Source organism: Hippopotamus amphibius, chromosome 12 (assembly GCF_030028045.1).
Source record: "Hippopotamus amphibius kiboko isolate mHipAmp2 chromosome 12, mHipAmp2.hap2, whole genome shotgun sequence".
Classification (NCBI taxonomy): Eukaryota; Metazoa; Chordata; class Mammalia; order Artiodactyla; family Hippopotamidae; genus Hippopotamus; species Hippopotamus amphibius.
The window spans coordinates 101513931-101541538 of record NC_080197.1 but is presented as its reverse complement, the minus strand read 5'-3'; the positions used below and the strand labels follow the sequence as shown (position 1 = coordinate 101541538).

The 27608-nt window shown below is 37.8% G+C and overlaps 1 protein-coding gene across 3 annotated transcripts in view; it reads right to left on the bottom strand.

Annotated features, from left to right (window-relative positions):
* The window catches only part of SLC16A7 (solute carrier family 16 member 7), a 166731-nt gene that overhangs the window by 103695 nt on the left and 35428 nt on the right, over positions 1-27608 (bottom strand). For all 3 annotated transcript variants that reach the window (XM_057702899.1, XM_057702901.1, XM_057702902.1), the window contains exon 2: positions 13354-13451. The gene's annotated coding sequence lies outside the window, so the exon portion shown is untranslated. The remainder of the gene's footprint in view (positions 1-13353; positions 13452-27608) is intronic.

Genomic DNA, 27608 nt, shown 5'->3' with positions numbered 1-27608 from the left:
GCTACTCTCTCACTTCGTCCCAGCTTCCCCTTCGCCCCCCGCCCCCCCAACCTCATGTCCTCCAGTCCATTCTCTGCATCTGCATCCTTATTCTTGCCCTGTCACTGGGTTCATCAGTACCTTTTTTTTTTTTTTTTTTTAGATTCCATATATATGAGTTAGCATACAGTATTTGTTTTTCTCTTTCTGGCTTACTTCACTCTGTATGACAGACTCTAGGTCCGTACACCTCATTACATATAGCTCCATTTCATTCCTTTTTCTGGCTGAGTAATATTCCACTGTATATATGTGCCACATCTTCTTTATCCATTCATCTGTTGATGGGCATTTAGGTTGCCTCCATGTCCTGGCAAAGGTTTTGATGGTAGTTTGACTTACATACTCTCAGCAGAAAACTTAGAAGTAGGTGAATATGCAATGGACACAGTGAATTAGACTAGCACCTACATATTACTATGTGCAAATCAGGTTCTGAAAATAAATACCTACTGATAAAAGATGAAGAGTATGCTAAAGCATGATAAGAAATTTACACACACCCAACCTGAAATAAACACTGTCAGGACCTCAAACTTAGTGTTTTTGATCACCACAGTCAAATAATTGTTTTATCTTTAGATTGTATGCAGATTGTTTCAAATTTTAAATGAAGATGCTTCATCTATATTTGCATATATTGATTGTACTCATATTTAAAATTTCCTCAATTAGTGAAACTTCAGCCACCTGAATATTTAAGTTATAAATTATGAACCTGTCAGCATGGCTTTAGTGTATATCGAAAGGAAAAGTGGAAAACTCTCTTCTCTAACCCTGAGAACATAAACATACTTAAGTGAATCCCATATGCACACAGGACTGGATTATATATGTTTTAATCAGTTGATAACAAAAGTTTCCGCCACACTTAGGGGGAATCTGGAAAATATCACTACACAGCTACACCTTAAATGCCAGCACTCATTTAGCTATTCCTCCAAATGGAAGTGTATTGACAACTAAAAAGTGATTTCCTTTTCAAAAACAGCATGAACACTGACTAAGAAACCATTAACTCTATTTGTCACCCTGTAAATAGAGTTTCTGATACCAGTCCTGGCACTTTCAATAGCTGTTGTTACTTTCCTTCTCTGGATCCAGATCCTCAGATATAAAATGTGATGGTTCTTCAAGGTTTCTATGAGTTCGAAATTTCAGTTGCAAAATCATCGATCACTGTCTGACATTTAATTTCAGCTCAAGAGAAATATAAATGGAAATCTGAATAAGTAGTACCACAATAACAGTTACCTTTTGAGGTTTCCTTGTCTTTATCATGTGAGTCTAAATACAAACCCAACCAGTTTTCCTGGTCTTGGATATTTGCTGAAAAAAAGATAACAATGGCCAGACACTTTAGAGAGACTAGAAAATATATACATTCATCTAATTTATGGCTCCAATGGCTTAAATAATGTATCTCTTTACGTTGGGAACTCAGTACAGAATATGACTCCTCTGTAAAAGTATAGAGTAGATACTTTTATTTTTAGAAACCAGCTTTGAAAACTGTAAAATTAGTAAGCAATGCCTTTAATTACATATAAATTATACAGAAAGCATCACCCACAATAACTGCAAATCTTGCTCTAATAGAGTCTCAGACATTTGGGAACAAATTACCTAAACCTCATAATAAAACCCAATTCATTTTTACAGTTTTTTAGCAAAGTACACATAGACAGTTATAAATCATTATGATTTAGTGTAAGAAAAATAAGATGACTTATTATATTGCTATCTAATTTTGAGTAAAAATGAAATTTTAGTGATTAAAGATTCAGAGTTACTTTCAAAATTCCAGTATTAAGTAAGATTGAAAATTTTCTTACTAAGGAAGACTTGGCCAACTCTATAATGTCCTATATTAAGTAAGTGTGATTAATACATCTTTCAGCCAAGAGGTTTAAGAATAACAACGGTTAGTTTTATAAAAACATTTACACACTCTATTTCCCTACACAAGCACAGAATATCCCGTTAGCCGTAACTCAGTACCACTCAAAGGCAGAATCTTTATCTATCACCTAACACAGACTTTTTCAGTGTCTTTCATTAAGCTCAGAACATGAAATCAGTTGACATTAAAGGAATAAAAAATGTCTATAATCTAAAGTAATTCAAAAAGATACATGTACCCCAATGTTCATTGCAGCACTATTTACAATAGCCAGGACATGGAAGCAACCTAAATGCCCACCAACAGATGAGTGGATAAAGAAGATGTGGCATGTATATACAATGGACTATTACTCAGCCATAAAAAGGAATGAAATTGAGTTATTTGTAGTGAGATGGATGGACCTAGAGTCTGTCATACTGAGTGACGCAAGCCAGAAAGAGAAAAACAAACACCATATGCTAACTCATATACATGGAATCTAAAAAAATGGCACTGATGAACTCAGTGACAGGGCAAGAATAAAGATGCAGATGTAGAGAACGGACTTGAGGACATGGGGTGGGGGGTGAAGAGGAAACTGGGATGAAGTGAGAGAGTAGCATTGACATATACACACTACCAAATGTAAAATAGATAGCTAGTGGGAAGCTGCTGCATAACACAGGGAGGTCAACTCCATGACTGATGAAGACCTAGAGGGATGGGATAGAGAGGGTGGGAGGGAGGCTCGAGGTGGGGGGGGATATGGGGATATATATATAAATACAGCTGATTCACTTTGTTGTACAGTGGAAACTGGCACAACAGCGTAAAGCAATTACACTCCAATAAAGATCTGGAAAAAAAAGTAAAGTATAGCTTAAGATGGGCACAAGTTGTATAATTTAAAAGCTACCTGGGGCCCTCCCTGGTGGCACAGTGGTTAGGAATCCGCCTCCTACTGCAGGGGACGTGGGTTCGAGCCCTGGTCTGGGAAGATCCCACATGCCTTGGAACAAATAAGCTGGGGTGTCACAACTACCGAGCCTGCAAGCCAGAGCCCACGAGTCACAACTACAGAGCCCACGAGTCACAACTACAGAGCCCACGAGTCACAACTCCAGAGCCCACGAGTCACAACTCCAGAGCCCACGAGTCACAACTACTGAGCCCATGGGCCACAACTACTGATGCCCATGTGCCTAGAACCTGTGCTCCTCAACAAGAGAAGCCATGGCAATGAGAAGCCCGCACACCGCAATGAAGAGTAGCCTCCACTCTCCGCAAGTAGAGAAAGCCTGTGCGCAGCAACGAAGACCCAACACAACCGACAAATTTTTAAAAATTAAATTAATTAATTTAAAAAAAGTTACTGGAATAGAGAGAGAATAGGAGTTTGCTACTTCTCAGGGCTCAGCGCTGAGAAGAGAGGCAACTGATCATTAACTTTTAGCTGCAAGCAAACTTTGCACTCATATCTCAAGAGACCCTCTGCTCTGCCCTCCCCTGTTTCTTTTCTCAAATTAGGGGAAAGGTAGCTCTGTCTCATCTTGAAGGACTTACTTTGACATGCGCCATTTGTTCATGCATTTTACAGTGTTAAGTTAACCTGACTTAAACGATATCCTGCGTCAAAGAAGATAACCAGGTCAGGCAACTTGGTTAACTTTAACCTTCTGATTAAATTTCTGCTACTTTAGCCTTCTGATTCTCTTTCTCTGATGTTGATATAACTACATTTTCAAGTGCATGTACCATCCTGTGGTTCAATATTATGAATAGAACACATTGCAAAGGTAATATAATATATAAATTAAAATGTCAGTGAATCTTCACCTAGTCTAAGACTAGATAATTCGATCAGTTATGAACAATAATAAAGAGGCCAAGGTCATGTGTTGAATCCCTTGAGAGGCAGATAATTTCATTTTGTTGCCTAATCATACACAACCCACCTTACTTGGCCAACCATTCTGTAAATGTCTGCTCTCTGTCACAAAGGGTCCTCCCCTAAGAGCGTGGTGGGGAATTTGATGGTGGGTCAGTATTGCCATTTTGGGGTTTGAAAAAATTACAATAAGTTCTGGAGAAATAAAGAGCTATCGCTTAGTGGGTGTTTCCCATATTCTACGTAGGTTATTTTACCAAACAATTTACATCCATGACCTCATCCTCTAAATCATATAAGATAGACATTATGATACATATTTAAAGTACGAGGACACCCAGAGGCTCAGAGTTTGGTTACTTAGGTCAGATAGTAAATATTGGGTCCTGGATTCCAATTTTGGTTACGTGGATCCAAGGTCCACGTTCTTCTCCACTGAACGGCAGGTCAGCCGTTCTATGGTCAGTGGGTGAGGAGAATTTGATTTCCTACATGAACGATGCCATTACTTAGACCTAGGCAATAAGCAACGACTTGCAAAATATGATTCCCAAAGATTTTAATAGGCTGCATTTCTAAATGTACGTAGATAATGGCTACAATAACCAGGTAGCAACAAATAATCTCTGGACATTTCCTCTGATTTATTTAGTTAAGTAATTCAAATGCCTTTACAAAATAAGACGTGGTATTTTTCTGTCTTCTGTTAAGACCTTAAGTTCAAAAAATAAAATGAAACAAAATAAAAGCATTAGAAAATTTTGCCTTGTACAAAAATAAACATACGCTGAAGTTTTAACACACTAAACAAACTGTAATGTGGATGTCACAATTATATAGTACATATAGCAATCCAAAGCAGATGACATCTTTACTGAGAACTCTTCAAATACCTTTGTCCCAAAACAGCAAAATGCGTAGTAGCTACTAAGAGCTCAATACATTTATTGAGGGTAAAATTACCTGATGTAACATAGGTGACTAATCAAGTAATAATAACTGCATTCTGTACTCCGTAGGCATACCTCAAGTAGTTTTTCTTTTTTTTCAAAAAAAGTGGTAGAATAAAATTTCATTAGTAATTTGCTTTGTCAACTACTTTTATATAAAGCCAAATGACAATGACTCAATTCTATGCACATAAATGATTATTAACTTCATTAAGCAAACACGCCATTAATTATACTAAGAATGCTAAATTTTAAAAGCTCTCATATGTGTGATTAATATTTTACCTTAGTATTATTACAAAAAGTTCTAAAGTTAAATATAAAGAGAAATACAAAGGTATATCTAAGATTGATATGTAAAAATTACACTATCAAGAAAATAACTTGATAAGATCTAAAAAAATGCGAATTGGCAGGATTGTGAACAATACATTTTGTACTTTTTTTGTATGATTTTGCTTATTGTTACAATATTAAATCCTTAAAAAATTACTATTCAAGTAATACAGATAGTCATGTATATTACATAAATCTTTGAGAAAAGAAAAGCCAAATGCAAAACAGACTTGTACACCATAAGCCCAGGGGAGAAAATGGTTGAAGGTGACTAACCTTTGCCAAGGTTACAAATTCTCAAGGTAATTCCAAAAATGTGGTAATGTGAGTTTGTTTTTTTAATTCCAGTTTCCAAAATTCTCCAATAATTTGGGGATGAGAGAGAGAAAGAGAGCGGTGGGGGGGATTGGTCTCAAGGGAAAACCTTGATACACAGCATGTGTGCTCTTGGCACAGGTTTTTAATTCTGCGTTTGAAAGATGACAATGAGTTTCTGGCAATGAATTTGTTTATAACTCTATTCCCAAGTTCCGTGCAGCATTCGCACATTTCCCTCGTGAGATTTTGATGTTTCTCACATTATGACTGAGTGAAAACCGAGTTAATGGGGAAAACCCAAGTTTTTCATCTGAATAAACAGTGCAAGAAATTCTGCAGAGCGGAAAACTCAGATGTAGATATTTGGGTGAGGAAAAGCAGTGAACCAGTCCAAAGCCTAATCAAATACCTCACAAACACAATGGGAATCTTCTAATGGATGGCTTTTCTCATTTGGATGATTTTTTTTTTTCCTATTCTTTTCCTGGAAAGAGTACTATAATCTTAACATTCATTTAGCATAATTGACTGTGATTCCACTGTTTTCTGAATTCTAGAATTATAATGGAGTTTGAAATCAGCATAATAGAAGGAAACAACCCAAATTTATTCCCTGAGTTAATTATCCCTCAGAGTTCTAATGTAAAAAGAAATCTTTCTTTTTAACCTTGATAAGCATAAAAGGAAAAAAAAAAGTCTTTAGTTAAATTTGCTTGCAGAAGAGAAATCCTGTAAGGTTTCAAAATGCCAAGAAACATATAATGGGAGTGAAGGGGTCCTAAACACAAAACGTGGACGTATGCCACATGTGCCACCACTTCAACAGGTTTCCCTCTCTTTGCTGATGACAGTGGCTCACTAACAGCACAGAATTACTGGAAGCATCATTTGAGTACAGGGAACATTCAAGACCCCTGCTTCTTCGCCTGCCATCCAGTCAGTAGATCTCACTACACTCAGCCAATACAGCAAACATATATATAGAGAGAGTACTTTGGAAACGTCCTCCCAGAACCTCTGACTGCGCGTAGCTCCCTGCCATCACCCTCAGCATGCACGCGGCTTCACGGCTTTCTAGCAAGTGCGTCCGTCGCTGCCAGACACTCGGCTCCAAGTCAGAGTCAGCAACACTGTCTTCCCTCCTCTGCCGTAAAGTCAGATGACCAGTCCTGGTGGAGTCTGCTTCCACAAGGACTCAGATCCATCTCCTTCCCTTCTTTCCCATGGGCACCATTTTATTTCAGTAAATTTGGTAGCTTTCCAATTGCTACACCAGCATCCAATTTCTCTACTTGAGTCAAGTCTCAGTATCTTTGCCTAAATTGGGCAGTTAATACAAGCTCAGACCATGGCACAGGGATCAATAACTCCTCACTGCTGCTCTCCAACCTTCACAGCTCACAGTCATCTGTGTGTGCTCTCTCTCTCTCTCTCTCTCTCACACACACACACACAAGTATACCTGGGGATATGGTATAAGATAATATGATCAAGTGTGTAGTTTCCATCTGAATAATACTAACACTGGAGTTTCAATGTGCTTTGGCTTTTCACTGTCATTAGTAAGTCAGAATCCATTATTTCTCCTGGTTTTAAAAAAATTCTACAAAGACATTAAACATTAATACAAGATATAAGTAAATAGACTTTAAGGTAACATTACATCTACTGGCCCAGTCACATGTCACCAAAAGTATGAGATTCTTTCACATATTAAAATAAGTTTATATCTGTAGTCAAAGTTAACAAAAAACTTTAAACATTTTAAGTTACCTTAAATGAAAGTATAAAATCTTTTACATGCCAATACCATGAAACATAAATTTAAAGAGTAAAATGGCTATTATCAAAAAGATCAGAGATAACAAATGCTGGTGAGGATGTAGAAAAAAGGGAGCCCTGGTGCACTGTTGGTGGCAATGTAAATTACTGCAGCCCTATGAAAAATATATGGAGACGCCTCAAAAAATTCAAAATAGAACTACTGTATGATCCAGCAGTTCCACATCTGGGTATATACACAAAGAAGATGAAACTAATACCTGGAAGAGATATCTGCACTCCAGATATCACTGGAGTTCACTGCAGTATCATTCACTCTAACTGAGATACAGAAACAACCTAAGTGTCCATCACAAATGAACGGATAAAGAAAATGTGGCATACAAACACACACACACACATATTAGTATACACACACACATACACACACACACACTGGAAGATTGTGCGGCCAAAAAAAAGACTGCAATTCTGCTTTCTGTGACAACGTGGATGGACCTTGAGGGCATTATGCTAAGTGAAATAATTCAGACAGAGAAAGACAAATATGGTGTGATCTCACGTGTACGTGGAATTGAACTAATTAGAAACAGAGAGTAGAGTGGCAGTCACCAGGGGCTAAGGGGTAGGGAGAAATGGGGAGATATTGGTCACAGAGCACAAACGTTCTGTTATAGAAAGAATAAGTTCTGAGGCTCTACAGTACAGCATGGTGACTATCGTTAAGGATACCATATCGCATACTTGAAAGCTGCTAGGAGAGCACAGCTTTCACGTTCTCACCGTAACAACAAAATGATAATTATGTGAGGTGACGAATATGGTAATCTTACTGTGGCAGGGATTGCGCAATGTCCATGTGTATCATATAATCACACTGTGTACCTTAAACTTACATAATGTTGCATGTCAACTAGCACATCGCAGTAGAGCTGGAAAAAAAATGATAGTCATGTAAAGTCACATGGCAAAAGCAAAGCTTACAGGAGTCATAACCATGTCCTAGGACTTGATAAAAATCCTATGGCTTCAATCACTGCATTTGGTTTCCCTGCGTGGACTCGACTCTCTGGAGCCATCCGCAGCAGCAGACAGAGCACGTGGACCTCTGCCTTTGTCTGGCCCTGCGACAAGGCCCAGCTTACTCACTGGGCTTCCTCACCCTGGGGAACCAGCTAACTCCCACTGTGGTGCAGAGTAACTCCTTGCTGTCCTTCATCCTATTCCACAGGATTCTGTTTTTAAAAGTATTTGATTTAGGGTTAGAAAGCTTTGGTTCAGACCTACACTCTATTTCTGACCTTGAACAAAGTACCTAACCTCTCTGGGTCTCAGGCTTCTCACCCACCTCCTGGCTTCATGTTTCCTTTCAGAGATACTTCTGGTAAAATAACGCTTTAGTCTGTTCCACATCTGATTGCTGAATTTGGAAAAAAAAAAAAAACAACAAAAAACTAAGCAAGCTTAAGACAGACTTTTCTGGGTGCTCTCTTTTCCATATATGCCTTTCTACAGAGGAGCTGCATTGTGGTCTGGTCTGTACCCTGTATGTTCTAGGACAGGCTGTGCTCCTAAAAAGGGAAAGCCTAAATTTTGGAGCAAAGTTCAATTAGAAACTCCATTTGACCACATAGCCAAGCCACGTTCTCTAGTTTAGCATCAGTTTTAAGATTTAAAAAGATGAGTCAAAGGGATAGCCAGATCTATTCTTTTTCCCTTGTGTTAATCTATTTAATCAACATTCAGTGAGCAGCTAGCATACAAAAGGTATTATGTTATGAACAGCAGGAATGCCAAGATAAATAAGACAGGTTCTCTCTTCTCAAACAGCACGCTTTCGCGATGGAAAACAGATTCACATACATTTAACAAGGCCTAATTATTAAGCCTAAAATAGAGACCCAGAGTATTATCAGAGCTGTCATACACCATAAAATCTTGTGTGATTTAACTTATCCCGACGTACGTTCACTCATATTACAGATAAGAGCCAAAATCATAAAATGGTCTGCTCAGGGCGTCTGCCATAACATCACGGAGCTGCTGAGCAAGGTCGGGATTTGATGATCAGAATTTAGCATCTTAGAATCATTCCCCTGTGTATGAAACCAACGTACTCATTATTAGCCGGATTTTTCACGGACATATTAGCAAAGGTGACTGATTTACTCTTAACAGGAATTCTCTGTTCACTAGTTCTGGAGTATAACATGAATGGGGAAGACTAAATATTTAATTTAAAAATTAGGTTAAAGAGACTGCCAAAATTATAGGCCAATTCAGCCCGGAAAAAAAAAAAAAGCCTAATTATTCGCTCTCAGCACGGACATCAACCCCAGAATCCACAGTCCCTGTAAAAGAAACGAGGACACACTGAGCGCATGAGTGGAACTGACTTAATCTGGAGAATATCGTGGGATGTGCTCAGCCTACCTCGCTACTGACGTCTTGATGTGATTTCAAGGTAGAAAAGGCGTACAGAGGTAAAGAAGACACGACAAGGTATTTGGAAGGTAATCTTCCTGAAACCCTCCACTAACTCATTCTAGTGACTTTTTTTGTTCAAATAATTTGTCTTTTTTTCTGCCACCATTCTGTCAACTCTCAGATTAAAGCTAAAGCAGAGTTAAGAGAGAGTGATATTCTTTGTACATTCAGTGTTCAAAAGTTTCTGAGGCCACACAAAGATCTACATATTTCCACACTGTTAAGTGCCTTGGGGAAAGCCTTTCCCAATTTTCTGTGATTTTTGAACTGCATCCAGGCAAATGAGATGCCAATTAGTGAAGCCTGGGAGGAATGAGGCTGTAAATCAGAAGTTGAAGAAACTGACTAAAGGACACCACGAAGATGCCACCTATATTTGAGGGAAAGTAGAAATAGTATTTAATTAAAAGCACACAACATGCTTATGGGTGTGTTTCTAAATCACATATTCAATAGGTCTATGATACAGTTTTTAGGTATCCAATTGCTAGAGAAAACCTAGGGAGTCAGAAAAAAAAAAGGCACAGACAAGCTATTCCATAAGAACAATGCGTGATGAAAAACTATGTTAAGAAACCATGGGATGCTGCTACTGGCCTCTGTGTGTGGAGAGCTAGACGGAATAAACAGATCCCGCATCCCTACCTAACTAGGATTTACGCTATTTCAGGAATCATTGGTTCTTCCTTACTGTAAGGGGAAAGCCTTGAATGGACATCATTTATTTGTTGACACTGGGAGGTGTGTAACATATGTTGGCTGAATTAATTAATATATTGTACCTTGCAATATAACTACTGTGCCCAAAATCTAAAAAGGTAATCAAATATATTCTCCTACCAGGCCTTTGGAAGACCCACACACCACTGCCAGACACAGTGAATGGTGGCGTTGACAGAAGTACCCGTTTCTATCCATCCAGGTCAGAGGCTCCTCTCTTCACAGAATGTCTTTGAAACTTCAGACTAGGTTTTTCACACGTGCAAAGTATTTTTTTTTTGATCTAAGACCTTTCTTTACAGGGTGCTGCATACTTTTCCTAGTACCAAGAAATCTGCATGTTTAAACAGTGACATCAGAACAAACCTAAAGACTCACCATATTAGCTCAAATAGAAAGACAAATGAATTGAAGGGAATTATGACAGAATATGCAAAACTTGCCCCATCCACATGTCTGTGATAATGACAGCAGATAAGGAAGAGCGATATTTAAAAGCATAAGATTTTAATCTCTCTCTCTCTCATAATAACTATAAATGGAGTATATAACCTCTAAAAATTGTGAATCACTATTTGGTACATTTAAACTTATATAATATTGTACATCAACTATACCTCAATAAAAAAAAGAAAAAAAAAGAAAAGTAAAAAATATTTTTAAAATTATATTAAGTAACAAATTATGAGACTGACAGAATTTAGTTGCATTAAAATGCCTTTACCCCAAAGGCATTCCACCTAAGGTTTTGGACACTCTCCTGTCTGTCTATGAAAAAAAAGAGTGTGAGTCTAGAGAATACAGTATTTAAAGAATGAAAGTAATAATAATAAACATAGCTAATATTTATATAGCTCCTACTATGTGCCAAGTACTAGTCTAAGTACATAACATAAGTTTACACGGTTAATTCTCACAGCAGCTCAATGAAAAAGATGCTTTTTACTGTCCTTGTTTCACAGATGAAAAAATGAATGCTCTGGGAAATTGTAATTACAGGCATACCTCAGTAAAATCGCAGATTCAGTCCCACACGAGCACAATAAAGCGAAGATCGAAGGAAAGTTACATAAATTTTTGATTTCCCAGCACACATAAAAGTTATGTTTACACTATATTGTAGTCCATTAGGTGTGCAATAATAGCATTAGGTCTAAAAAAATGTACATGCCCTAATTAAAAAATACTTCATTGCTAAAAAATGCTAATCACCATCTGAGCCTTTAGTGAGTTGTAATCTTTCTGCGGGTGAAGAGTTTGAAGTACCGCAGGAACTACCAATATGTGACACAGAATTACAAAGTGAGCAAATGCTGCTGGAAAATGGTGCCTAGGCTTGCTCCACGCAGCATCGCCACAAACCCTTCAGTGTGAAAAAACGCAATATCTGGAAATCTCAATAAAGTAAAATACAATAATAAAACGAGGTATGCCTGTAGCAAGAACCAGAGCCAGCATCTGGACTCATGTACTCGGGAACCACAGTCTGTGCTCTTAATTAATAAGGAATAGGCAGGGACGAGTCCGTTCCCTTAGTTAACCACGAACCCAGGAGGAACCATACAACATATTACCACCTACTTCAACAATTACATGCTTAGCATGGGACAGAAAGGAACATATCAAAGAGGCAAATCCCCCCATGACTGACCTCATGTCACCCTGGCATAAACCACTCTACGCTCACGGCATCAGGTTGTATTAGTTTCCTATCACTGCTGTAATAAAATACCACAAACTTAGTGGCTTAAAAAAATGCAAATTTATGATCTCATAGTTCTGGAGGTCAGAAATTTCCCCGGGCTAAAATCAGTGTCAGCGGGAGGCCAAGGGAAGAATCTGTTTCCTCTCCTTTGCTAGTTCCTAAAAGTCACCGGCATTCCTTGACTTGTGGCTGCATTCCTTGACTTGTGGCTGCATTCCTCCATCGTCCAGCCACCAACATTGGGCTGAATCTTGTTCACACTGCTCTCTCTCTCATTTATCAGGCCCCTGGTGACTACACTGGGCCCATGCACACAATCAAGGATAATCACAAGGTCATCTGAAGAGCAACCTTACTTCTCCCTCGCCACGCAACGTAACATTCACAGGGGGAAGGGATGAGGAGGCAGGGAGCCATTATTCTGCCTACCACCTGGACAGACAAAAGTGTGTTCGTGAACTTGAGACTGATGGCAGACTATAATAAGCACATAGTCGGTCTAGCAGCTGTTCCTGGCAAACAGGTGACACAACTGTATAAATGTATCACAATACTCATATTATAGTTAAAGTATGTGGCAGTCCAGATGCAAAAAGGAAATTTGGCCAATTAAACACAGTTTCTGAAAAGAGCACAGCCTGGTTATAAGAATACCTGACTTCAGATTCGCTCTGTCACTAGTTATACAGTCTTGAACAGGACACCAGCCGTGCTGGGCATCCGTTTTCTCATCTGCACAACCCGCCGGAGAGCAGGACTGTACTGAGGGTCAAGTTAGATTCACTCTTTGTGAGTAATGAGGCCTTATATCAACACAAATAAAATACGAATATGAGAACTCCCAACATAAGCATTTTTGTTCAAAATATTTTAAAGGGTGCAAATGACAGAGATAATAATAATAATATATACTTAAAGCCTCCACATTTATTTTAAAACCAGCATTCATATTAGTAACAATTATTATTATTGAAATTTATCATTTACTACCTTTGTAACATCCTTTCGGGGAAGGAAGGGTTTATATTTAGCCCTACTGACCAAGATCACACAGAATATAGAGTCATCGAAGGACTAAAGGCTAAAAGTGCCAACTTTAAAATCCCTCCTATTTTTGAAAATGGATTTAAACACCAGCCAAGCCAACATTCCCATTCACATTAAGATCCACCAATCCCACAGGCAGCAGAACTTAGAATGACTCAGACAGACGAAAGCATTATTATACACTGAGGGTACTCACAAAGCAGGTCTACTGTCACGGAGTCCTAGAGTCCTTTGGTTTCCAAGATTCCCGTGTGTGAGGTTTCACAGGAAGGCATCACATCTTAAGACTGACTCCTAAAAGAATCAGAGAACAGAGTAACCACCTAAATATTGAGATGCATGATAAAAAGAAAAACGAAAAAGGTATCCAACTCCATCTCTGAAAGACCCGATGCCATGCAGCTCTCTGTCGCACTAACTGAGGTTGCCGTTTGCCTTTTCTAAACCACCAAGGTTTTATTTCAAGGCCCTCTTTCGATATGGACAGATGGTTTCGTCAAATTGCTTCATATCACCACTAACCCATCATAACAATGGTGCCTGCCTTTATTTGTGGCTGCCTTTACATTTTCGGTCCTAAGTCATATTTCCCAAAGTGCAGAGGAGTTCCTGTGCAAACATCAAAGAGATTCACTTCAGTCCAATGTATTTGGGACTTCAAAACAAACAAGAGCTTGTCTTTCACTTTTGGGAGAATTTTCCTTCCACTTTTGGTAGGATAATGAATAAGTGTGTATCTGTGTGTTTATACAGCAGTAACTTGAAATTTTTACATAAATACACTGACTCTACATTAACTTATTAATTTGAAAACTGAAATTTCAGTAAGATTATTAAGCTCTAACAATAAGTCAGAAAAAGTTGTAAAAAATCATCAAAATTCAACCATTGATTCTTGTATGTTCTTTGATTATATAGACCTTAAGACAAGTTTTTGACTTCTCTGTCCAATCCCCTTACTTGGAAGAAAAAAGAGGATGTAGTAGAATTTAACTCAAGATCACGACCACTAAGTTCAGTCAGTTAATATCTGTAAAATGCTAGCATAGTGTTTGGCAACAAAATAAGAACAAAAAGAAGAATATAATAACTCTTTGTTACTATTAATATTTGGTACTTAAAACAGTGAAAAATATTAGTTTATATGGATGAATAAATATTAGATCCTTGCTTATTTCTGACTTGAAAAATATGAGATTTATCTATGCACATAAGTCCTATTTGTCTTATTATTAAGCAATGTAATTAATCAACTTTCAGATATGACCCAGAGAAATCAGATTGTTTTACAGAGCATGGTGTAGTGCAAAGATGATTGGAATATACTCCACAGGAGCAAAGACTAAGAGGAGAGAACAGAGATAATATAATGTCATTGAGATAGCACTTGCAATGTCACCCGGTTTGACCAGAGAACTCTGACGGTGTGGTCTAAAACGGAAGGAATTTCAGACAGGCAGTCAATCAGCTTACTGTGGAAGTTCTGAGACTATAATAAGAAGACTGTGCACGTATAACTGTCTCATTTAGTAAATACCCCATGAAAATCTGTCAATTCTATAATATATGTGAAGAACTTTCTTGTTGTGACAAAGTCATTTGAATTTAGAATCAATATTGAAATATATTTTTCAAAATTACTGGTATTATTATACCACAATAAGTAAAATTTATATAATAAAGTTAGCGTGTTTAAGGACATCTTACTACAATTAATTTAATTTTTTGCTTCAGTGACTGCCACTGAAATACATAATTTTGAATTCATTTCATGTGTGGGTATGATGATATATTGGTATTATTTGATATAATTCACTTTTGTCTACATCATTACATTATTTACCCCATGCCCCAAAAGCAGTGTCTCTCATATTTTGATTCTCATGTGAGATAAAAATAATGTTACTAATATTTGAGAATAATGAGATAAGGAAGTTTTTTTCTTCTTTTCTTTTTTTCTTTCCTTTGTATCTTAACTATAAAATTATTTTAACAGTTTGAGTTTAGAAATTCCCTGATTTTACTCTACAACATCAGAATATCAGAATTACCTTAATTTATAGTATTTTGTTGTGAAAAATAGGGTACCAAAAGTTTTCTCATTTGCTTTAATGTATACTTTCACTATTATATTTTTCTTAAACAGAAATCAGCCACAGATGTTAAAAGGTACATGTTTGTAAGCTGACGTGTGTTTAAAAAAGAAAGAAAAGAAAGGAAAGAAAGGACTAATTTGAGTCATATAAGCATATCCATTAAATAAATACTTTTTTTTGTTGTTTAAAGAGAGGTAGTTATAAGGAAATAAAATGCTTTCTATTTGTTTTGGCATGCCTTTTGACCTTCTGAGTAACCTTCACCTTGCACGAAAGTTAGTATATGTCACCTTCTGAAACATGCATGTCTAAATCACAGATAAGTTTCACAAAGGCTTTTGCTTATTAAAAAAACAATTTGTGTCATAGGTCCCCTACTATAAAACCAATACCTAAAACTGAGGTGTACTTCTAGAAAAGTCCAGAAGCTAAGAGAAATTCCTTGATCCATTATACTGAAAATCAACACAAATAAGAAAAGGAAGTAAAACCCCCAGGAATCTCTAAGCCCCTGGAAGGTTATGTTTATGTCCAATCTCTTACCCAATCATCAGGTAGAAAAAAATATAATTTTTTAATTCTGTAATTTCAGAGGCCATTATTTAGGTGATTTAAATGGCCATACTTTTTAGAAAGAACCAGCAGCTATTTCAGTATTTTAATACTCCATGGTGTCACGAAGTTCTACATCCAGTGTATGGTTATCTCATAATTAACTTGGGAATTTTTGTTGCGACTAAAATACATTACCTGGGGTTCATGATCTCTTCTAACTCATGAGCAAATTTTAACTGACATAAATAAAATACATTTTTACAAAGGTTCTTATTAAAGGGGCCAAGAACACATGATATAGAGGAGGAAGATACTCATGTTTACACATGGTTGGTTATTACCTATTGAGCGATAAAAAAAAAAATTACATTAGCTAAAATAGGTAATTTTATTGATATATTCGACAAAATGGACAAAAAGCCCTCCAAAAATAAGAAATCATTTTAGAAAACATAATAGAGCTAAACGAATATTTGGTACTATGTAAATCCACATTCAAATTTTCAGAAGAAACAGCAGATAAACCTACTCTCCTAGGAGAGAGTTTTCCCTTTCAACTTAACAGCATCATCCAATCACATCTGCAAATATCCCATGTCCATTAGGGCTTAAGAAAAAGTTCCCTGAATGAATTATGCACAAATACCTCAATCACAATTCCATACTTTATGAGAGTAGTTAGCATTAGTAATAAAGCAAAAAATAACTGAGAACCCACCTATTATTTCCTTTTAAATCTCTTTCTCCTTTCCTTTCCTCACAGGCACAGAAAGCATATTTGTTTTGGAAGCAAATAGCAAACACTACAAAAGGAAAACTTAAAGTGAGTGATTAATGATCGAGGCAAAAATGTAAAATCGCATCAGCTGATAAGGGGCTGACTGACCCAGGGCTGAAGAATGTGAGGGCATCGGGACAAAGCTAAAGAATAACAATCCTTCTGCTGTTAAATGACAAGCATGAGACTCCAGATCACATTCAAAAACAAATCCACTGCTTAAGTTTACATAACCACCAAAGGTGATCTCTGAAAGTCACAGGAGGCAGATGCTCCAAAGCCTTGTAACCTACAACTACAGAAACACTGTTTACAGCTACTGTATGTAGCCATTTTTATGTCCGACTTCAAGAAATTCTATCGCACTCCTTAATAAGTAGTATAACCCAAAATCTATAAACAAGCACAATGAAATTACATAAATGGAATTCAAGGAAATGACTTAAACCCTCTTAGAATAAGCATAGCGTGAGAAAACAGAAGAGAAATTTGTGATTGCAGAACTTTAGCAAAAATATCAAATGCACAATTCTTGTTCACATATCTGTTATGGAGACGTAAACCGCCTGCCCTTCTAATTAAGAAGTCAGAGATGAAAGAAAATTGATCAGTATTTAAAGCCAATATAACTTCTTCAGTATTGTATTGAAAACTAAACATGAAGGAGGACGAAGCCAAGACGCATTGCAAAAGCATTTCTTAATCAGCTCGTCTTGTTGGTGTCACCATGCTTAGTTTACCATACTTTTATGATGCAGGTGGACGTGGCTATGAGGGGGCTGGCATGGGGGAATGTGAAGAAAGCAAAACATATAGGCACTTCTATTAGCTGCTGTCTTCTCTACAGCCAAATTTACATTTTTCTTTCATTCCATGAAACAAAGTGTACACCAGATCCTTTGGCAATATTACTTTTACATATGTTTAGGGTGGACAAATAAGATGTGGTGCCCTTAACCATGTGTCTCATTGACCTCCAACTAGACGGAGTGTAACTGACCAAGAGCAAAAGCCGCTGAGCTCTGAAACCCACTGCTGGATTAGCACAGAATCCATACTTCCACAGGCTGTGCCCAGCCTGCACTTCCGCACAGCAGGGACACGCAAGCAGACGGTCCCTGGGATACATGGGGCTCCTCTGATGACTGGTTTGGGCTGGGGAGCTCCCACACGGCATTGCCTGGTGTATGCTGGGTGTTCAACAGCTCTCTTTGGGGAAAATAAACCCTCGTTACTATTGAGTTGTCAAAGCCCAGACTGTTGCATAAACATCAAAAATTAAACTCAGTATGAAAGTTAGTTTTCAGATGATTTTTCAGCTTCCTAATGCAATTCCAGGAAACTGAAGTACAGCAAATGGGCTAGACGACGACAGAGAGACAGAGTTTTGTTCCATGAAAATGCCTCTGATAGTCAGAGGTGTCTAAAAGTTAAGTGGGCTGCTGCAATCCTCTCAATTACTCTTTGATGATACTAGCACCTCCCTTTTACAGAACAGGGACCACTAGGCTTGGAGAAGCCAAGTTTTCAGGGTTACACAATTTTAGGGGCAGGAGCCAACATTCCAGCCTCAATTTTGCTCACTCTTTCCACAACGACCACACAGTTAGAAGTGACATTTTTCATAAAAAGACTCTGAATGCTTGCATCAATGAGTGGATGGACTATGGGATGTGTAAAAACACTTCCAGTGCTAAAACCTGATGAATTTTTGGAGAAAATCCACTTGATAATGTTGTATCTCCTTTATTTTCTATAAGCCACCTTCCTTTTCCATACATTGTAGAATAAGTAAATCTACACATCCCATTTAAATGTCTTAATTTGTGTTACAGTTCCGAAGTGCTTAGGTAAGACTGTTGTTTTTAAATGTAGCAATGGAAATTAATGTCATTAAGCAGGAATCTGTCCTAATAATCAAAAGATGATGATATGTAAATCCTAAACACTAAATATTAAAACAATATAGTGTTATGCTTTGAACAAGTGAAATATGAGAAAAACATGCCTATGTAATATGTACTAATATCAATATTATATTTTTAAGTAAAATATTATTAAGCAGGTGACAGAACCAGAAGCATAAATCCAGTTATTTTTAATTCAAAACTTGTATTGAACTGATGGATCAACAAGGCACTTCTATCAGCTCAACACCTACAGAACTTTGGACAGCACCACACTTAGCTCAAATGTTAATGTGGCTGAAGTCAGATCATGGCACTATCTGGAATTAAAATAGCAAAACACCTTTAAACCGAAGCTCCATTTACAAATCTGAAGCCATCAAATTCCACTGATGCCTCTGTCTCTCAGACTCTCAAGCCCTAAATAAACTGTTTCCTCTAATCACTAACCCTCTTTCTCAATCTCATACTCACACAACTACACAGCTACGTGTTTTTTCCTATTGGTTCATACTCTCCACGCTACCACACCCCTCTTGATGTCCTTCCCAATATTTTCCACTGTAACCTCTAGAGCTCCCATGTTTTCAAATAAATTTCCTAATTCCTAACCTAGACATTGCAATGTCGCCACGATCTTTTCTCCTTGAAGACCTGACTTAGATTGAGTCCTCTTGAATGCATGCTACTTCCATATCTTTAGGTCCAGAACAGAGGCTAGACATAATCCTAGCTCCACTTTATATCTTATTGTCATTCATTTTTCAACTCACACAAGGAAATCTTTCTTCACGTAAGTTCATTTCACCAAAAGCTATATCACCCTGAAAACGAGGACTTATCACCCTTTACGTCATTTCTTCAAAAGCCACTGCTCTTCACTCCAAAGACACACCGTAATCAATATTCATGACCAATAACCATGCACTGCGATTAAGAACCCAGCCAGAGAAGGCAAGACCTCCACTTCTACTCTCCTTTCACTTCCAACCTGACGCTAACGGGCACTCTGAGTGCTTCTACTACTGAAGTCTTAAACACTGACATTCCACTTCCTAATTGGCTTCCAATCTTTTGGAATACAGCACTAAAACCATCATTTTCATCAGTTCTGTCCTGGAATTTCCTTGACATTTTCCACTGCTTTGGCACTTACGTCTTCTCCCAAACTATTAGCTCTTTGCAGACCTCAACTTCTTTTCTGCTCAGTTACAATGTTGATCTTCATTCAAATCCCAGTTCTACTGACAAAATATCTTGGGAAAATTACCTAACAGGATCCTCAGTTTGTTTTTTAAAAATGGGAATAATACTCATACTTCACAGGAAAGAAGGGAATACATGTCACCAGGTCCATAGTGTACCAGGCACAATTCCTAGCACCTTAAGTACTCAGTAAATATTAATGTCACCTATAATCATCAATGTTCTCAAGTCACTCACACCTTTGTCTTCTGGCAACAAGGAGCCTGAAAATTCCAAACTTAAAATGGTCCCTGCAATTAGAGTACTAATTAGAGCTGAAAAAAATGGGTTTACGACACAGACCGATGCCAATACACATTCGTAGATTTCAGTTTTAGCAGGATTCTCAACGCCTCTCCAGTAAGCTTCTACACTTCTTGGTACCCTCCTCCTCTTTCCAATACAATTCTAAACATCTTCCCCATCCTCAAGTTTCCTAACTACCCTGTCATCACCTGTGGTTGACCAGGGTTCTTGTCTGCAAAGAAAATGAAAACCATCGGTCCAGGCAAGAAATGACAAATGATCTTATCTGTGCACATTTCTGTTTCTCCATTAGTCCTTCATTCATTCCCCCCTGCCCTGGTGGTAGAGGTAAGCCCCTTCCTGGTCACCTCACCTGATATATGATACCTTCTTCCTGACCTTGGATGGTTTCCCATCTAACTTGACCCCTCCTCCCTTCTTTCTCTACTGTCACTTCTCCGCCTGCACTATATGTCCTAACAATACTGAATTAATTGGGTTTTCAGCTCAACCCATGCTGTTTCATAGCTTCCTGTCTTTACTGCCTTAGGAGGTATCAGTGCCTATCAAGGAATCCTTTTCTCACTTTTCCATTAGCAAAGCTCCTATTTATTCCTCAAGACCCAACTTGAGAATCCTTCTTTTGTGACAGAAGGACAGAAAGACAAGCGAGAGGACACTGAGAAGTACTGACAGGATAAGGAATTCCCAGGAAAGTTGATAAGAGGGAAGCCTCACAGTATCTAGAGTTGACAGATGATAATGAGTTTCAATTAGGATATCAGACTTCCTGCTTAACGTCTATCTTTAACATGCATTTCCACTTATTTCATGAAAAGCATTTCAGTGGCTCCCTGACAGCTAATAAATAGAGTCTTAAGCCTTTCAGATTTACAGATAATTACAAACATATCTCCAACTGTCAGCAAATTACCAGTTTTCCACCGGTTTATGAATAGATTTTAAAAGGAGAGAGCCGAAAGAAAAGTCAAACTACAACACACATTTGTTGGTGTAAAAAAAAAAAGAAAAGAAATGATTGACTTCTATTTTTCTGCAATTTTCACAAATTCCTTAAGTACCAGTTATTTATAACATCATCATAGTACAGGCCTAAGGTAACTTCTGAAAATTAGGCTGTCATAAGCTTTGAACTACAATAAAGCCAGGACCTAAGTTGTTATCAACATCTGGTTAAGTTTCATGTTGTTTTTGCTTTGCTTTGTTGGCCTTTTAAAAATGTTTTTGGTTGTTTGTGTTATTTTGGCCATTCAGTGTTATTAGGTCCTAAATGATATAAATTCTCCCGTTTTACGGTTATTTAGATTTTATGTCAAATGTTAGCGATAAATGAAGCCAAATATTCAAACTTATCAAATACTTTCCTAATATTTCTAGCTCAGCATCTCCCACATGCTCAGAGTTGCAGCAGGATAAGTACTGCTCTCTAAAGGGCAGTACAACAATCACCATAATGGATATTCATTATTTTTTTGTGAACAGATGTAGGTCATTGTAGAGATAGTTCCAAAGTCACCTTCCAAAGCTGAAATACAGACGTGACATTTGGTAAAGTTTCAAAACCTGTTAGGTATAACATCACACTTTTCTTCAATTCACCAAAATTCCCTTTGTGCTGTGGAAGGGCTGCTGCAAGACCAATGTTTTCAAACTGTTCAGGTTCATTACACTGGTGTGGTACCACTTATCTAGAGCTATTTTAAGCATCTTCTTGGGTTACAGTAGGTCATATTATAAATCTAATTACATTTGCCCACAGGAAAGTAAGCACATGTGAACCATGCACTGTAATCCACTTTACAAAAAGCACTGTATTTTTTCTTCATAGCATTTATCAAAATTGTTATTACATAGTTATTTATATTTCGAAATGCCTTTCTCTTCCATTGTGAATTCCAAAAGGGCACGCAAATGTGTGTATATGCAATACCTGGCTCAGTGCCTAGAGGGACAGTGAGTGTTTGATGAGTGAATAAAGGAAGGAATGAACGCGTGACCACATAAGAGGTAACTAAATTACGCCCATTTATGCCTGACACTGAAAATGTATACATACTTCAGATCCTCACTGGGATGCGTTACAGAGTAGCATGACAAAGCACAAACTTTCAATTCAAATGGAATGGGTTTAATGCCAGAGCTGGTGTTTAATAAACTGTGGGATCAAAGACAGCGGCGTGAACTCTCTAACCTTCTGTGTTCTCACCTGTGAATTGTGAACACTTGCACTGGATTCAGTACTAAAGGTGATGCACACCAGCATAGGCAGCGCAGTCCACGGCATGGAGGAAGGTCTTAGTGTGGTAGGTGATATCAGTCATTAATACTTTACATAGCTTTTAAGTGGATTATATTAATCTAAATTATCCAAGGGCTTTTAAAAATTGACAGCAGGAGTCTATTTGGAGCATATGCTAGCAGTGATAACTCATCAATAATTTACAGCATTAAAATGAATTTTCCTACATCGTCGTGTCTATTTTCCCAATAATTATAAAGCTTCAACAAGCTATTTTCAATTAAATGTCATCACCCTCGACTCTGCACACTTCTTACAGATGCCTCGCAATCACCCGAGAATCCTTCTCACTTGGTCCCCACGACCACAGTCTGAATGCGTCAGTTCAGTTCTCTGGCCTAGACTGCATGCTCTCCTCTAATCAACTTTCATCTCAGTATCGCCCCTATCCTTCATAACTTCAATCATTACCACAGTGGAAAAAGTAATCGCTGCTGAAATGTATTCTCCCTTCTGGACTATACCTTTGTTGAGACTCTATCATCTTCTGCACAAAGAATTGGATCCAATCTGAATCCTTAATTTTTATTCACTCATTTATGGACACATACTGAGCACAACCTATGCTCTGGTCTGAGTGTTTGTCACCAGAACTCCATGTTGCAGACCTAACACCTAAGGTGATGGTATCAGGATCTAGGGCCTTTGGAAGGTGATTAGGAATGGCATTAGGTGCTTTATAAAAGAGGCTGCAGAAAGCGAGCTCACCTCCCCCACCACGCGAGGCCACAAGACATCAGCCCCCTGACAGAGGGCCCTCACCTGACCATGCGGCACCCTGATCTCAGACGTCCAGCCTCCAGGACTGTAAAAGATAAGCTTCTGGTGTTTATAAGCTGCCCAGTCTGTGGTATTTTGTTATCATTGTCCCAAAAGGTCTGTGACAATCTATGTGCCAGACACTGTGTCGGGTTAGACTGCTACAATCCAGAGCGCAATACAGTCTCTAGTATCAAGGAGCTCACAGAATAATCAGGGCAGGAGAAGCTAGAAATGAACAATCATGAAAAGTGTGATCGGGGAAATGACAACGCTCACGGCTTCACGAGCACACTGAGAAATAAGGATGTGCGTGGCTTTATGATAACTAAGCCGCCTCAGGTGAGTGACCGCAGGGACAGAACCCTAAAAAGAGCAGCGCTTCCTAAAAGAGAGGAAGGAACTAGTGAACTAAAAGGACAAGGGGAAGGGCATTCCAGGCCCGAGGGTCACTCTGAAGCACAGAAACAAACGACAGTGTGTTCATACAGGAAACGCGAAGACAGCAACTTTATTTTGCAACACTTGGAACATCAATTGATAAAGCACGACTCCAGCACGAAAATGCGTAGGAAAGGTTTTACATTACACTGTCAGTTAAAATAAATGAAGGTTACAATTTTAATAATCTGTAAATTCAAACTTTTTTTTCCTTAACACCATTTAAAGCAATATGAGGAAACATCGGTTTTGTTAGATTTCTATTCAGTGTTTCAGGTCAGTTGGATAGAATACTGATACTCCAAAATGGTGGACTATTAGCAGTACTGCACATCTTCCCACCAACCAAAACTCTAAACTGCCTTATTAGTGACATCTAGGAAAAGGTCAGAAAGGCTCTCTGTAAAGAGAAACTGACACACATTGGAAGGCACAATCCATAATGGTTTATTAAGCCCAAGGTTGTAGAAAAGCATTGGAATTGGCTCCCTCTTTCCACAAATGGAGACAGTAAGAATCAGTGATAACTGTTAATGTCCAGTGACTCTCCCCAAATCAGAAATATCCATGCTAGAATGACTCCCTGGAATAAAAGTAGAAAAGTTATAAAGGGAACATTAAAAAAAAAAGACTAACTTTATTTCTATTCTGACACATATATAATATGAGCCCTAGAAACTATTGCACAGTTATAGAATAAATCTGGAACTATCAAGAAAATTCACTTTTTAATAAGAGTTTTGTGTTCCATAAGGGCAGGACTTCATTTTTGTTCATCACATTTTCCCCATCTGAAGCCAAGTAGGTTCTAAGAAGTATTTTTGAATGAATGAATAATGCATGAATGCATGTTATGTATAAAACTAGACTCAGGAGCATTTGGCAGCAAATCAGCTCACCAAGTCTCTGCCCTAGCTGGGGATACAAACAAATGAAAGGGATTGCTTTGTATGAAGTAAATTTTTTAAAAAGTACCATAGGAACAAGGGGCTGGGGGAAATGGTGCCTTCAGCTCCTGCGATGAGGGACGTCCTCTGCAACGGAAGAGGTGGGTACAGGACACAGATTTATTCAAGTAAATCCTTTGTATGTGCTATTTCACTGCAACTATCCCGGCAGCTAACATAGCTCCAATGTAGAGGCAGAGAAAAAGCTTGACGAGTTCACATAAGATTGTTTCAAGTAATAAGTATGTGTGTATATGCAGACAAGCCACATTGAAACAGTGCAGAGGGGTCTGGTGCGCTGAGCCTCCACGCGGTTGAAAATCCCGGTCTCACTTACAGTCAGCCCTCCGTACCTGCAGCAACTCTGTATCCAAGGTTCCGCATTCACGGACTCAACCACCTGCAGACTGTGCAGGGCTCTAGTATTTATTGAAAAAAACCCCTGTATAAGTGGAGCAGGGTCGTTCATAACCCTTTTCTTTAAGGGTCAACTGTAAAAGCAAATCAATAAATATATGTATATATATATGTATGTATATAAAAAAATTTCTATACAAATGTTGCCCTTGATGTTTTGTTCGACTAGGAACTTTTTTAGACTTCTCAACTTGCCCATGTGAGACATTTTGCATACACACAGCTCCTCTCAAAAAAACCTGTATTCATTTAAACATTAATTTAAAGGTTTCTGAGGAGACATTGCCTAAGCACCAAAATAGTCTTTTTAAAATTTTCTTTTTTCTTTTCTTTTTCTTTCTTTCCTTTTTTTGAGAAGACATTTAGAATATCAGGCTCTTTATTAGGTTGCCAAGATGAAAGGTGGCTATTTTCAGCTGTTAATACTTGGCAGCTCTTGTTTTTGATAGGGGCTGCCAATGGCTTTCATTATATCTGTCAGTCAAATGGTAAAAAAGCCATTGACATAAACCCTACACACTTGCAAACATCTGGCATGATAAATGGCTCGCGTAGCCAATGGTGGCACGGATCCTTGTGTTATTTGGGTAGATAGAATCCAAGAGTATTTTAGAGAAAGCACTACATTATTTTCAGAATTTCAGTCATTTAATTTCTTGTAGCAAATGAAAAGAACAATCTCAATGTTTGGAAAAATGAAATTCTTAGGTGTTTTTTTTTCTGCCAGACTGCAGAGTTCAGGTTAACATAAGATATTATTTCAAATGACAAAAACGGGACACTCACCAAAAGTTGAATAGAAAGCATATGTTGAAATCATGAAATCCACCCCACCCCCTCAAAGTCAAATATCAAAATCAAGGAGTAAATCACAAATTTCTTTTCAGTGTGCTTACAAATTGTGTAAGCCCAATGTCTCCTTTAATTTCTAGCAATATTTCTGAGTTTCTTTACAAGCATTTACATTTGGCACAAGGCTTAAATATGGGTGAGCATCTGTTGACGCCACTCTAATAGAGATGTGAACCGTAGAGATGTGAACTGCAGAGGTGTGAACTGCAGAGGTGTGAACTGCGGAGATGTGAACTGCAGAGGTGTGAACTGTGGAGATGTGATCTGGAGAAACATGAACTGTGGAGATGTGAACTGTGGAGATGTGATCTGGAGAAATGTGAACTGCAGAGATGTGAACTGGAGAGATGTGAACTGCGGAGATGTGAACTATGGAGCCGTGAACTGTGGAGATGTGTACTGTGGAGATGCGTACTGTGGAGATGTGATCTGGAGATATATGAACTGTGGAGATGTGATCTGGAGATATATGAACTGTGAAGATGTGATCTGGAGAGATGTGAACTGGAGAGATGTGAACTGCAGAGATGTGAACTGCAGAGATGTGAACTGTGGAGATGTGATCTGGAGAGATGTGAACTGCAGAGATGTGAACTGTGGAAATGTGAATTGTAGAGATGTGAACTGTAAGCCCATGATGAGAATAAGCCAGTGACAATGGCTGCCATTCTTTGTTGGCAACACTGTCTTTTCTCCATCATTTCAGGTATACAGCATAGTTTCAACTCCCTCACTATCACGAAGAGTTTGTGTTGTAGTTTTAGGTTGTTTTGTGTTTGTTTTATTGCATTGAAACAGTAATATCTGTAAGAACATTATAAAAGTAAGAATAAGACAAGAGCACAACAGTACACTATAGCAAACAAAAACTAATAGAGCAAATCAAAAACTAATTTCCAGGATAGGTAATCATAAAATCAAAGAAAGATGGTTAAGAATGGCAAAAGCGTTATGAAAAATTAGCTTTCAACTCCTGGACCAAATCTTGGAGTTGCTAAGGGTCTTTGGAAAACAAAATCAACATATATTTTAAAAGCTTCAAGATCAAAGCCCATGAGCCAAAAGTACTGTAAAATTTGGTCAGGTGTGTATTATTGAGTTGATACTTCCCAATGATAGATAAAACTGGTCTGGATTGCAAACTACCTAATCAGTATCTGAGGCTGAAAAAAGAATTAACTATGCTAATTCAGATTTTATCAACAACCAAGGTATAACGCAACTCATGTATTAATAGAAAAGGTACAGATATATGAACACATGAAAATACTTTTGCTGTTCTTAGAATCTGATATTCACACAAGTACTTAATACTATGTTTCCTATCTTAATTATAAGCAAACACAGCTATCAGAGACTCTAGTCCACTTTTATAGAAACTTATAAACTTTTTTGCTAAAAGATTTTCATGGAAGAGGTTTTAATATTTATACTTGATGTACTAAGAAAATAGTTAGGTAAAGCTTAATTCTAAGATATCCAAGAATTACTTGCAGAATATTTAAGAATTAAGAGTCAGGACCTGTCTTTTCTTGAGCCAACCACTAACAAGCTATGTGAATTTGGAAAATTTAGTTAATCTTCTGAAAGTCAAACGTTCTTCCTTTCCAAAATAGAAATACCTCATAGGTCGCTGAAATAATAAAGCGACATACTACTTGCAGACAGTTGAGCATTCGATGACACATAGAACTATCAATTATATTTTTTCAGAAAAAAAAGTTATTAACCCAGTGAAATACAACAGGAAAGAAAGTATTCTTAAAAGCTTTTTTCAAAAAAGTCTTCCTCTGTCTAGAATTGTAGTTCCTATAAAATAAGAATCACAAGACTGGAAAATAATGGCAACTTAAAAAAAAAAAAAAGCAATGACCACGATAATAGAATA